The following is a 15,062-nucleotide window of genomic DNA, read 5'->3' on the forward strand; positions in this document are numbered from 1 at the left end:
AGGAAGGACATTTAATAGAGTTAAATTGCCAGGAAAAATTCTGAGATCTTGCTTCAGGTAGAAATAAAATTGTATCTTTTGAAAGTGTGTTAATACAACCAAAACCTTAGTTTGCAAGCCTGAAAAAGGTAAGTGCTATGTTTTACTGTCACTAAGCTTCAGAAAAGCCCAAGGCCAGCAAATTAAAGTGATTCCTTTTTAATAGTAACACTGTATCTAACAGAGGAAAATATACCAATTCTCTATAGAGAAAAAAGTAAATATCTTCAAACTAGTACCTTAAAAATACCCATTGATTAAATTCAGGAAAATAAGAGGAAATAATAAAAACAAGAAAATCACTAAATACACAAAGAAATTACCATTTGTGACAATTATCAAATACTATTTTTAATAACAGAGTTAGATAACAGAATAAGGTTTCTAAAAAGACTGCAAACTTTCTCTGAATTGTCAATGCAGACTTCAAAATGTGTAAAATAATTTTAAAATAATAGGATTTTATTGGAAAGAACAAAAAAATATCTAAAAGATAATCCAAACAGTCAGGAAAAACTGAATAGCAGTCAAGCAGAACTATTGGAAATAAAAATATAATTTTTAAAAATCAAAAGTACAGATAAAACAAAGGAATAATTGACATTAAATAAATTAACTAGTGAACAGGGAGATGAAGATGAAAAATAAACTCAAAATATAGCTCAGATATTAAGGATATGAAATTATGAGGGGAAGATTAAAACATGAAGACTAGAAAGAGAACATATTAGTTTAATTGCAAATTCTAAAGGAAAGGACTGAGGAGGAAAAGTTTGGTCATCTGAAACCTCTGGACTCAACACAAGTGTTTTACAAAGGCAAAGGTAAAACAAAGGCATTGTGAGATAAAATAAAAGTTTTCCAACAGCAGACTATTTCTAAAAATATTCTAAAAGATGTATTCTAGGAAAAATAGAAGTTATTCCATAAAGAAGATGTAGGGAGAAAGGAGAAGCAGGAATATATATAAGATATATGACAAAAATTAAGCAAATATCAAGTGAAACATAAAACATTACAATAAAGTGAATACTGATATTAAAAATAATAATGCAGGAAATAACTAAAATAACAAATAAGAACTTACAGAAATACTGGACCAGATACATTTGGACCACGGCTTATGCTAAGGACACCAGACTCATGCATAATGGAAACTTGATAAATAACAAAGTGAATTTTGCATATCTACTGTACACAGTAGGAAATGCCAAACCACTCCAGTATTCTTGCCTGGAAAATTCCATGGACAGAAGAGCCTGGTGGGCTGTTGTCCACGGGGACTTGAAGAGTTGGACATGACTGAGTAACTGAGCATCCACACACGATACATAATTAAGACTGTTGAACGCAAGATCCTAGCATGATCCATAAATGATGGGGAAAAAATCCAATGCTGTTTTTAACCTGAAATTTAAAACTGGAGATCCAAGTGTATTAAAAATTTGAATGCAAAAAGTCAAAATTTAAAAATTCTAGAAGACAATATAAGAAAACATATCTTTTTGACATTGAGGTAAGGAAAGAGTTTTTCAACAACATAAAAAAAGCACTAACCATAAAGAAAATTTACATTATATAAAAATACAAAACATTAGTTTCTTAAAAGACAAACTAAAAAATTAAAGCTTAAGCAAAATGAAAATAAAAAATTGAGGTATGGAACAAGCCACAACTAAGGGACAATATTTGCAATAAATAACTATGACTAGCATCATTATTTATTGCAAATATTCTTGTATAGCTCAGTCGGTAAAGCATCTGCCTGCAATGAGAGAGACCTGAGTTCAATTCCTGGGTTAGGAAGATCCCCTGGAGAAGGGCATGGCAACCCACTCCAGTATTCTTGCCTGGAGAATCCCATGGACAGAGGAGCCTGGTGGGCTATGGTTCATGGAATTGCAAGAGTTCGACACGACTGAGCACTCTTTTTAAGCTTAGAGTGAAGAATATAGTGAAGAATATAGAGTGACGTAAAACTCATACAAAGAGGAGAGGGGAGAGATGGGAGAGAATAAAGAAGAGGAAATGTAAGAGGACAATCTATTTTTTTAAGAGAACAATAAAAATAAATATCATATGAAAGGAAAATAGCATTTAAAAAGATATTTAATTATGTGAATTATAAGAAAGAGAAATAAAAATTAAAATCATTTCTTATACACAAAAGATTGTTATAATTGGCATATGTTAATGAAATGTAGAAAAATATAATTTTTATACATAGCAGGGGTGTGTAGATTGCTATAATTTGGAATTGGTAAATAATCTAGCATTACCTTATAAGGCTGAAAGCATACATACCTTATGGCCCAGAAGAAGTCTTAAGCATGCACATTGTGACTATAAGGGTATTTTTAGTGGTATCATTGATAGCAATATATTGAAAATAAGCCAAATGCCCAAAAATGTGAGAATGGCTAAATAGATTGACTATATTCCACATATTTGTAAACTAAATAGGTCATTTATGAAAGTGAAAGGATTGAATATGAAACCAAAAGGAAATAAAAAGAATTTAAACTATATAAAAATAAGAGCACAACATAACAAAATTCATGTTATGCACCTAAAGCAGTTGTTGTTTAGTCCCTAAGTCGTGTCCAACTCTTTGTGACCCCATGGAAGATATAGCCCACCAGCTCCTCTGTTCATGAAATTCTCTGGGCAATAATACTGAAATAGGTTGCTATTTCCTTCTCCAGGGGATCTTCCTGATCCAGGGATCCAACCTCATTCTCTTTTATCTCCTGCATTGGCAGATAGATTCTTTACTGCTGAGCCACCAGGAAAGCCAAGCTAAAGCAGTACTCTTAGGGTAATTTACAGGACTAGGGGCATACATTAAAAAAGAACAAAAGTTTCAAAATGACTTCTTTTTCCGCCTTAAGAAACTGGAAAATAGAAGGTAAATTTAAATGAATATAAGCTTTAAAAACGAAGTAACAGAGAATAAAATAGAAATCAAGGACAGAGAAAACAGAAAAAAACATAGAGAAAATCAAGATAATCAACAGGTGATTCTTTGCAAAAAGCCAGTAAAAGGATTAATTGTCTTTCCAGACCAATCAGGGGAAAAAAAAAAAAGAAAAGAAAAGAAAGAAAGACTAACTAAGAATGAGCATGATGACATTATCAGAGTCTGTGGTTTAGTCAGTCATGTTAGATTCTTTTGCAACCCCATGGACTGTAGCCTGTCAGGCTCCTCTGTCCTTGGGATTCTCCAGGCAAGAATACTGGGGTGGGTTGCCATTGATAATAAAAAGTGGTGTAATATTTAGAAATAAGCAATATAATTAACAAATAATAACAAATTAAAATGTTCATCTCATGAAATTCAGAAGAAACACTTGACAAAGCTCAACATCCAAACCTGATTGTAAGGAGAGAAAAATGGTGTCGACTTGAAAAGAAATGATAGTTTCCAAGGTGATAAGAGATTATGGTTTTCTCTAGATATAGGCCCAGGAGTGGGACTGCTGGATCATATAGCAACTTTATTTTTATTTTTTTCTGTACTGTTCTTCATAGTGGTCGCACCAATATACTTTCCAACCAGTAATGTAGCATTTATTGTTTGTAAATTTTTTTGATGATGGCTGTTCTGATCAGTGTGAGGTGATATTTAATTGTGAGTTTGATTTGCACCTCTCTAATAATTACTGATTTTGAACATCTTTTCATGTGATTTTTGGATATCCGTAGGTATACTAGAGATCATCAATGAATTTGGCAAAGTTGCAGGGTAAAAATTAATACACAAAAATTTCTTGCTTTCCCATACACTAACAATAGAAGTGCAGAAAGAGGAAACAATTCCATTTATCATCATATCAAAAAAGATAAAATACCTAGGAATAAACCTACTTAAGGAGATAAAAGATCAGTACACAGAAAACTTAAGATGCTAATTAAAGAAATCAAAGATGGCATAAACAGATGGAGAGATATGCCATGTGCTTGGATTGGAATAATCAATATTGTGAAAGTGAATATACTTTCCAAAACAATCTATAGATTCAATGCAAGTCTTATACAATTACCAATGGCATTTTTCACAGGATTAGAACAAAAAATCATAATTTGTATGGAAACACAAAAGATCTCAAATAGCCAAAACAACCTTGAGAAAGAAAAATGGAACTGGATGAATTAGGCTCACTGACTTCAGACCACACTACAAAGCTATAGTAAGCAAAACTGTGTGATCGTGGCACAGAAACAGAAATGTAGGTCAGTGGAATAGGGTAGAAAGTCCAGACATATACCCAGACATCTCGGGTCACCTAACCTATGACAAAGGAGGCAGGGACATACAATGGAGAAATGACAGTCTCTTCAATAAGTGATGCTGGGAAAACTGGACAGCTGCATGTAAAAGAATGAAGTTAGAACACTTCCTAACACTGTACACAAAAATAAACTCAAATGGATTAAAGATTTAAATGTAAGGCCTATACTACTAAACTCTCAGAGGAAAACATAAGCAGAATACTCTTTGACATAACTTGCTGCAATATCTTTTTTGATTCACCTCCTAGAGTAATAAAATTTAAACAAAAATGAATAAATGGGACTAATTAAACTTAAAAGCTTTTGCATAGCAAAGGAAAACAAAATGAAAAGGCAAACCACAGAATGGGAGAATATATTTGCAAAAGAAGCAACTAATAAGGTATTAATCTCCAAATAGATACAAACAGATCAATTTTAAAAAATTAAAAAATGGGCAGAGGATCTAACTAAACATTTCTCCAAAGATTGTTTACTCTTAAAGAAAAAAAATAGTAGCATAGCAATGTATTGTTTGGTTTATTGAAAATGACAGGGACATCACTAAAAAAAAAAAAAAAAAAAACAACTATTAAATGAGCAAATAATAGGCCAATAATGGACATAAAAGGGGATAAGAATAATTTTAAAAATCAATCCCAAAGAAGGTTGAAAAAAGAAGAAACAAAGAATAAATGGAACAATGAGAAAACAACTAGCAAGATGGTAAATTTCAAACATACTACATCAATGTAAGGGGTGCTGCCACCATGAAAAACAGTATGGTAAGTTTGCAAAAAAAAGAGAACTACCACATGATCCAATAATTCCAGTCTTGGATATATATCAGAAAAACAGAAACATTAATTTGAAAATATACATGTACCCTGATATTCAAAGCAGCATTATTTACAATGCCCAAGATATGGAAGCAGCCTAAGTGTCTGTCAACAGATAAACAGATAAAGAAGTGGTATATATACAGTAGATAAACTGTATAGATGTGACATATATACTTGGCCAAAAGAAAAAGAATGAAATTTTGCCATTTACAACAACATGGATGGACTTGGATGGTATTATGCGTGAAAAAGTGAAATAAATCAGACAGAGAAAAACAAACACTATCTTTGTACAGGAAGTCCTAGAAAAGAAAGCTATGAGAAACCTAGATACTGTATCAAAAACCTGAGACATCACTTTGTCAAAAAAAGTTCTGTATGGTCAAAGTCATGGTTTTTCCAGTGGTTATGTACAGAACTGGACTATAAAGAAGGTTGAGCACTGAGGAATTGATGCTTTCAAAGTGTGGTGCTGGAGAAGGCTTTTGAGAGTGTCTTAGACAGAAAGGAGATCAAACCAGTCACTTCAAAAAAGAAATCAACCCTGAATATTCATTGGAAGGACTAATGCTGATGCTGAAGCTCTAATACTTTGGCCACCTGATGTGAAGAGCTGACTCACTGGGAAAGACCCTGATGCTGGGAAAGATTGAGGCCAGGAGGAGAAGGGGACAACAGAGGATGAGATGGCTGGATGGCATCACCGACTCAATGGACATGAGTTTGGGTGAACTCTGGGAGATAGTGAAAGACAGGGAAGCCTGGTGTGCTGCAGCCCATGGAGTTGCAAAGAGTCATACATGACTCAGTGACTAAACAATAGCATTTTTCCACATATTCACTAATATGTGGAATCTAAAAAATACAGCAAACGAGTGAATATAGCAAAAAGGAGACAATCATAGATGTGGAGAACCAAGTAGCAGTTAACACCAGGGAGAGGCAGAAGGGGAGGGGCAAGACAGGGCAGCAAAGATTTGCTTATGTACAAAATAAATAAGCTACAAGGATTTACACAAGGAAGCATAGCCAGTATTTTATAATTGCAAATGGAGTATAACATTTAAAAATTGTGAGTCACTATGTTGTACATCTGCAATTTATATAATATTGTACATCAACTGTATCTCAACATAAATAAATATATACATACATAAAAACACCATAGCAATAACTTCATTAAAGCATCTGTCATAACGTATATAAATGCAGTACCAAAATATATGCAGCCTACAAATACCCAGTTTACTAATTAAATATAGATTGGTTAAAAGTAAAATGATGAAAATAGATATACCATGCAAACACTAATCCAAAGAAAAATATCTATGTTAAGAGCAGACAATGCAGACTTTGAGGGAAGAACTAATGAGAGATAAAGACAGATTTTGCATAATGGTGAAGTGGTCAACTCGTAAAAAGATGTTGCAAAAGTATTAATCATTCCTTAGACACTTAATAAAAGAACTTCAAAATACATGAAGTGGAAATGAAGAGAATAGAAACAGAAACAGGAAAATCTTCACATATAGTTAGATTAAATAGACATCTCACACAGTAATTGACAGAACAAGAGGTGAGAAAATCCTTAAGTGTGTAGAAGATCTGGTAAACACCACGGCCATCTTCAGTTCAGTTCAGTTCAGTCACTCAGTTGTGTCCGATTCTTTGCGACCCCATGAACCGCAGCACGCCAGCCCTCCCTGTCCATCACCAACTACCGGAGTTCACCCAAACCCATATCCATTGAGTCGGTGATGCCATCCAACCATCTCATCCTTTGTCGTCCCCTTCTCCTCCTGCCCTCAGTCTTACCCAGCATCAGGGTCTTTTCAAATGAGTCAACTCTTCACATGAGGTGCCCAAAGTATTGGCGCTTCAGCTTCAACATTAGTCCTTCCAGTGAACACCCAGGACTGATCTCCTTTAGGATGGACTGGTTGGATCTCCTTACCCTGACATTTATGGAACACCCACACCCCCAACAACAGGATAAAGATTATTTTCAAGTGTACATGCAGTACTCAGTTAGATGGAAGTATAGACCATATTCCTAGTCACAGATTTCTGCATCAAAAAGAATATAATGTTCAGGAATTAATTTAATCAAGGAAGGGAAAATTGTGTACACTGAGAACTATGACATTGATGAAATAAATCAACACAAATAGACATTCTCTGCTCATAGACTGGAAGACTTAATACTGTTAAACTATCCCTACTACTCAAAGCAATAGGCAGATCAAATGCAATCCCTATCAACATTCCAATGGTATTTTTTTAATAGGAAAAAAAAATAAACAATCCTTAATGTATGGAACCACAAAAGATCCTAAATAATCAAAGCAGTGTTGAGAGAGAAGAACAAAACTGGAGGCAACATGCTCCCTGATTTAAAATTATATTAATTAAAACACATCATATTGGCATAAAAATAGACACATAGATCAATGGGACAGAATAGAGAGGCCAGAAAGAAGCACAAATGGTCAATTAATTTATGACAAAGCACCCAAAAATATACAATGGGAAAAGAACAATCTCTTTGATATATGGTATTGAAAAACTGGACAGCCACATGTGATGAAATTTGACCACTATCTATACCCCATAAAAATTTACTCAAATGTATTAAAGATTTTAATGTAAGAATAATAAATCTCCTAAAAAAAAATACATGAGTTTGAGTAAACTCTGGGAGTTGGTGATGGACAGGGAAGCCTAGCATGCTACAGTCCATGGGGTCGCAAAAAGTCGGACACGACGGAGCGACAGAACTGAGCTGAACTGCAAAAAGAATACAGGCAGTAAACTGATTGACATCCATCTTGGCAATGATTTTTTTTTTAGATCTGAAACCAAAGCAAAGGTAATTAAAGTAAAAATAAAGAAGCAAGGTTCATGAAACTCAAGAGGTTCTGTACATTGAAGGAAACTATTGAAGGAAACCATCAATAAAATCGAAAGGCAACCTAATTTTGGGGAGAAAATATCTGCAAATCGTAAATCTCATTCAAGGTTAATATTCAAAATATACAAAGGAACTCATACAGCTCACTAGGAAAAAAATCTGATTTAAAAAATTGACAATGGATATGAATAGACTTTTTTTTCCAAAGAAGAGATACAGATGACTGACAGGTACAAAATAATCATCAGGGAAATGCAAATCAAAACCACAGTATGATATCACTTCACACTTGTTAGAAGGTTATTATCAAAAATATGAAAGAGAATAAGTGTTGGTGATGATGTGGAGAAAAGGGAATTCTTGTATACAAGAGTTGATGGGAATGTGAATTGGTACAGTCAGTGTGGAAATAGTATGAAGGTTCCTTAAAAAATAAAAAAATAAAATAAAACTACCATATAAATCAGGAAAATAACTTTTGGCTATTTAGCTGAAGAAAACAAAAACACTAACACACATATATGTATATACAGGTATGTGTACTTATATATAAAGGAATATTATTCAACCATTAAAAAGAATAAAGTCCCATCATCTGTCACAATATTGTTCTTTATGCTAATTGGTTAAGTGAAATATATCACAGAGAAAGACAACATATGATGTCACTTACATGTGGACTTTTACAAATCAAAACAAAAAAACCGTGCTTACATACAGAGAACAAGCCAATCGGTAGTTGCCAGAGGCAGGGGTGGAGGCTGGGTGGAATAGGTGAAAGAAGTCAAAAAGTATAAAATTTCAGTTATATAATAAGTAAGTCATGGGGATGTAATGTTGGCAAGTATAGTTAATAAGACTGTACCATATATTTGAAAGTTGCTAAGTAAGAAAGGACATCTTCAAAGTTCTTATTAGGAGAAAGAAATTTCAGTGACTATGTACAGTGGCAGATGTTGTCTAGACTTATCACAGTGACCATTTTGCAGCATATGCAAATTGTGACTCATTGTGTTGTTCACCTGAAATTATTATAATGTTGTATGTCAACTATACCTCAACAAAAATAATAATAATTGGATAAAAACAATCTTGATTATTTCAATTGTTACATGACCATATACATTTTTCAAAGTTTATGAACTTCTATGGAACTGTAAGCCTTAAAAAGCATAATCTTGCTGTAGGCAGATTATACCTTATGAAACCTGTCTTTAGAAAATTTTTACAAGATGAAGAAAATGAAACCAAGTACAGCTACTACTAAGGCTGAAACAGTTAGATATAATTAAGTAATCCCAGAAAGTGAATGACATATAGACACTTCTGTATTTAAAATAAAATGCCTTTCCATGAAAAAAAATTATTAATTTTTTTAAAAAAAAAGAAGCAAATTTCTCTTTATTTTTGGAAGAGGACCCCAATGAGATTAAAGCAGAGTGTGTACTAAGTCTCTTCAGTCATGTCCGGCTCCTTGCAACCCCATGGACTGTAGCCCCCCAGGCTCCTCTGTCCATGGGGATTCTCCAGGCAAGAATACTGAAGTGTGTAGCCATGCCCTCCTCCATGGAACTTTCCTGACCTAGGAACCAAACTCAGGAGGGAGATAATAATACAATGCTAGAAACAGAAAACAGTGTTAGATTGATCAAATCCTGTGATATATAAAAGTGTCCATGTCACTAAGCATTGATGTTTTCATATTTTATGAAATTAAAGAATATTTGCCATTTGTAAAATTGACTGATTTTATTTTGTCATATACCTTTAGCTTTGGGTTTATAATTTATCTTGACCAATGATGGAAGCACAACACACAAACTACACAAAAGTAAACTGTAATAAGTGTTCATAAAAATAGAAAAAAAAAGTTAGTAATATGTTTTAAAGTAAACATACTGTAGAATTTATCAAGTCCATTAAAATATTTGATATAAGGTTAAATATTGTTGTCTACTGGAAAGGGGGTCCAATGTGCATTTATGAATAATGTTAGTTGGTACAAAGGAAAGCTGATTTCATTTCACATACTTTTAAGTCTCCAAATGAGCTCAGTGTGTATAAGAATCTTAAATAAATGCTTCTTAAAATGAAGTTGATCTGTGGAATTCTATATGGCTGGGTTCACAAAGATTGAAAATACTAGGATATAACAGAAAATGCTGCTCTGATATTTTTTCCTCAGGATAAGAAAATTCAGAAAACCATGCAAACTTCCCACACCAGACCTCTAATTGAAGCAATTCAGATAAGAATTTGTACTTGGAAGGGATTATCTAAACCAAAACTGTGAACTACTGAAGTTCACCTGCTTCTATACTGTTTCTATTTCCTGCTATTCACAAAGATTTTTCTCTTCAGCAATTTCATTTACCCAACCATCGCTGACTCAGGACTATACTTCTTCCTACCCAGAAAAGTATATTAGATGCCTATACATTTTGATATTTAATCAAACAAATGCCTCTTACTCAGTGTACTTTCTTTTGCCCCAAAAAATCTGATGAGATTCTAAATAGCTATAGACAATCAGTGCAGAAAAATATCTATGTCACAGAATATATGACTTCTCACAAGCTAAAGATTTTTTTTTTTCATTCGTTCAAGCTTTTCCTGGAAATTTTATCTTGGAGGTGAAGAGTCTGTTATCATAAAATTGCAAGAAAAATAATCTGCTAAATCCAACAAGAAAAACTACCCTCACAGAGAAGAAATATAGCTTGTCCTATATCCATCTGAGATGCTCTTTTTAAAAACACTGTTCTGTAAGCATTTTCTCTGAGTTCTTAGCAAGAACCAGAATAAAAGGAAAATAAACTGAATTTTCAGGTTATTTAATTCCGTACCACAAATCTCTCTCTTTCTCTGTCTGTGTCTCTCTGTCTCTCTCTATATATATAGATATAGATACAGATATAGATAGATAGGTAGATAGATATACACACATACTACCCAAACTCTCACTCCCCATGTTAAGTAATAATAACAGTAATAATATAACTATTAAGGTCAAAGTTTATCCATTATATACTAATTCAAATTAATAGCTAATGGACATTGCTGTTCAGTAAACTGTTTGTCAACACTCTATTATATAACACAAATGTAGTTTATCAGAGAATTCACTTCATTTATTGGTTCACAGAGACAGTGCTTAGGTCGCAATCACTCACTGTATTCTAATATGGCTACCCAGTTCAAAGTCTATTTATCAGCTCGATAGTCATGACAATTCCATTTTCTTAACATGCTCAGGGGTGACTGGACTCCAGGGTACTATGCTATGGTAAACAAATGCATAAAAGACTGATGGATAAAACCAGGAAGCCAATTCACAAATTCCCAGAAAGACCAATAACTATCAAATAGAATGAAAATAGTCTCTCTGAGTGGACAATTTTACACAGGAAGCTTTATTCAGAGGGTTATTGCCTGGAGATCATGGGATTAGAACAAGAGGGGTTGGCTATTTGATCATAATGGCTGGTGTCACACAATTTGATTCACTGGTGCTTTTGTGTGGACACATTTTCGAGAGCCTGAGTGCCCTGTCTTCAGGACTGCTTAGTGGCCACAACCAAAGATTGCTTCTCTGACGTGCTTTTCCCCTTGGTTTTCAGAGCAACCAGCATCCTCCATGACAGATCACCTCTAGATGTGGTAATACCGACAGTCAGGTTCCCATCAAGTCTTGACCTGAGAAGCATTCCAACTCTTTAAAAGCAATTAAGTTAGAGGTTCCTTTTCTTACAGGATACCTCATGTAATGAACCCTCAAGAACACTCAGTAGCTGACTAATGGGACCACATTCAATATTTTATGGTTTTGACTAGATACCAGAAGGCTCTGGAAAATCTGTCTGTTCTCCCACTTCTCTCTTATTTCTTTTCCATTTTGAATCTAAGTAGAGAAAAGAAAATGCTCTCTTAAAACTATTTAGGAAAGATTTGATAGATGGATTACCACAACATTCAAGTAAATATTTAAAAATTATCATGGTGTCTGGCAATTGAGTGAGTGATACAGGTACCTAAAGGGGCTTTCCAGGTGGCTCAGTGGTAAAGAATCTGCCTGCCAATGTAGGAGACATGGGTTTGATCCCTGGGTCAGGAAGATCCCCTTGAAGAGGAAATGGAAACCCACTTCAGTGCTCTCATCTGAATAATCCCATGGACAGAGGAGATTGTGGGCTACAGTCCATGGTGGGGTTGCAAACGGTCAGACATGGCTGAGCACACATGCATGCAAATGTACCTGATAAGTGCTGCTAAACTGATTTATACATGTAACAAATCCTCATTATGAGGCAGTGACTGAATTATTGAAGTGTGGGCCTGAGAGGTCATTATAAAGGAAATTTCACACATTACTCTTGGGTACACACAATAAAACACACAAAGTAGAAGTCTTTCTGAGCTTCAATAATGCAACATTGTTTGAACATGGTAGGTATTCAATAAGCACTCATTGAAATGCTGTCTAACTAACATCATTATTTGACCAGATATAATTAAATAAGTGGTTTTCTTTAAAAAATATTAATGATATGTAAATAGACTGGTTTAGGTTAAAGCCTTTTTTTAAAGTGGCATGTGTATGGATTCTGTATCATAATAGTCTTAAGATTTCCCAAAGATTCTTAAAACCATAGCGTGTTTGATTAATTACTTCAGACTGAAGTTTTCAGAGAATTTTCTCAAAGGAGAGAGTGTGGAGAAAAGGAAACCCTCTTGCACTGTTGGTGGGAATGCAAATTGATATAGTCACTATGGAGAACACTATGGAGAGTCTTAAAAAACTAAGAATACAATTACCATATGACCAAGCAATCCCACTACTGGGCATATATACTGAGGAAATTATAATTGAAAAAGACACATGTAACCCAATGCTCACTGCAGCTCTCTTTACAGTAGGTAGGACGTGGAAACAATCCAGATATCCACTGACAGATGAATGGATAAAGGAGTTGTGGTACATATACACAATGGAATATTGCTCAGCTAAAAAAGGAATGCATTTGAGTCAGTTCTAATGAGATAGAGGAGCCTAGAGCCTATTATACAGAGTGAAGTAAGTCAGAAAGAGAAATACAAATATCGTATATTAATGCATTTGTATGGAATCTAGAAAGATGGTACTGATGATCTCATTTGCAGGCCAGCCAAGGAGACATATACATAAAGGATAGACTTTTGGGCACAGTAAGGGAAGGAGAGGGTGGAATGATTTGAGAGAGTAACATTGAAATATATACATTACCATAAAGTAAAATGGTCAGTGGGAATTTGATGTATGACACGGGGAACCCAAAGCCAGTGCTCTGTGACAACCGAGAAGGCTGGGATGGGGACGGAGGTAGGAGGGAGGTTCAAGAGGGGGGGTCACATGTATGCCTATGGCTGATTCATGCTGATTTGTGTCAGAAACCATCACAATGTTGTAAAGCAATTGGATAAATTAAAAATAAAATAAATATATTTTAAAAGATACTTTTTGCTTGGCTATTGTTTAAGACTAGTCATTTGTATTCTTTAGTTGTCTGAGCAGTTATCTTAAAATAAAGTCCTCTTATTTGAAAACACAGTACAAGGTGCATATCAGGAGACCTATTATCTCAGACTTGGGCTACCTAACCTCTTTGGCAATATGTCATCTCAAAATTATCACCATGCCTTGTAAATTAATCTGCCTTCTTCATAGTACATCTGAAGTCGTTGAGAATGGATCACTTATGTCTGAAGATTTCCCCAGAAACTACTTCTTTCCTCCCGTGAAGGCTCTTGCTTTGGGATGGCAAAAATTTTGTTGAGGTCTTTATTTGGAATTTTCAGTAGAACTTTCTAGAAATTATAAAGTATTTTTTATGACATCTTCTCTTCAGATATTATGAAATAAACTCCAATAAGAGTTGACATTAAATGGCTTGCTATGTATCAACCACTGTGCTAAGCATTTTATATATATCTCATTCAATTCTTACAACAAACTGATGAGGTCAGTGCTATTGCTACCATTTTGCAGGTCATGAACCTTAGAGATTCAGCATCTTGTGCAAGGTCCTAAAAACAGATGACCTGAGAAATAAATCCAGATCATCTGAAGACAGAGTTAATACATCTAATCATAAAGATACATCATTCTTGACACATATATACAATGGAATACTATTCAGCCATAAAAAGAATGAAATAATGCCATGTGCAGCTACATAGATAGGCTTAGAGATTATCATACTTAGCAAAGTAAGTCAAACAGAGAAAGACATACAATATGATATCACATATGTGGAATCTAAAATACAACACAAATGAAATTATCTATGAAAGAGAAATAGACTCACAGACGTGAACAGATTTGTTATTGTCAAGGGGGAGTAGAGGTGGGGGAGGCATGGAATGGGAGGTTGGGATTACTGGATGCAAACTATTATATATAGAATGAATCAACCACAAGATCATATAGCACAAGGAACTATATTCAATATCCTGTGATAAACCATAATGGAAAACAATATGAAAAAGGTGATATATATATAAGAATAGCAAGGAGAGATAAGAAAGACTTCCTCAATGATCAATGCAAAAAAGTAGAAGAAAGCAATAGAATGGGAAAGACTAGAGATATCTTCAAGAAACTTAGAGATACCAATGGAATATTTCCTTCAAAGATGGGCAAAATAAAGGATAGAAACTGTATGGATCTGACAGAAGCCAAAGATATTAAGGAGAGGTGGCAAGAATACAAAGAAGAACTACACAAAAAAGATCTTAATGGCCCAGATAACCATGATGGTGTGATCACTCATCTAATCAGACATCCTGGAGTCTGAAGTGAAGCGGGCCTTAGGAAGCATCACTCCGAACAAAGATAGCGGGGGTGATGGAATTCCAGTTGAGCTATTCCAAATCCTAAAAGATTATGCTGTGAAAGTGCTGCACTCAATATTCCAACAAATTTGGAAAACTCAGCAGTGGCCCACAGGACTGGAAAAGGT

This window comes from Cervus elaphus, chromosome 13 (genome assembly GCF_910594005.1).
Source record: "Cervus elaphus chromosome 13, mCerEla1.1, whole genome shotgun sequence".
Taxonomy (NCBI): domain Eukaryota; kingdom Metazoa; phylum Chordata; class Mammalia; order Artiodactyla; family Cervidae; genus Cervus; species Cervus elaphus.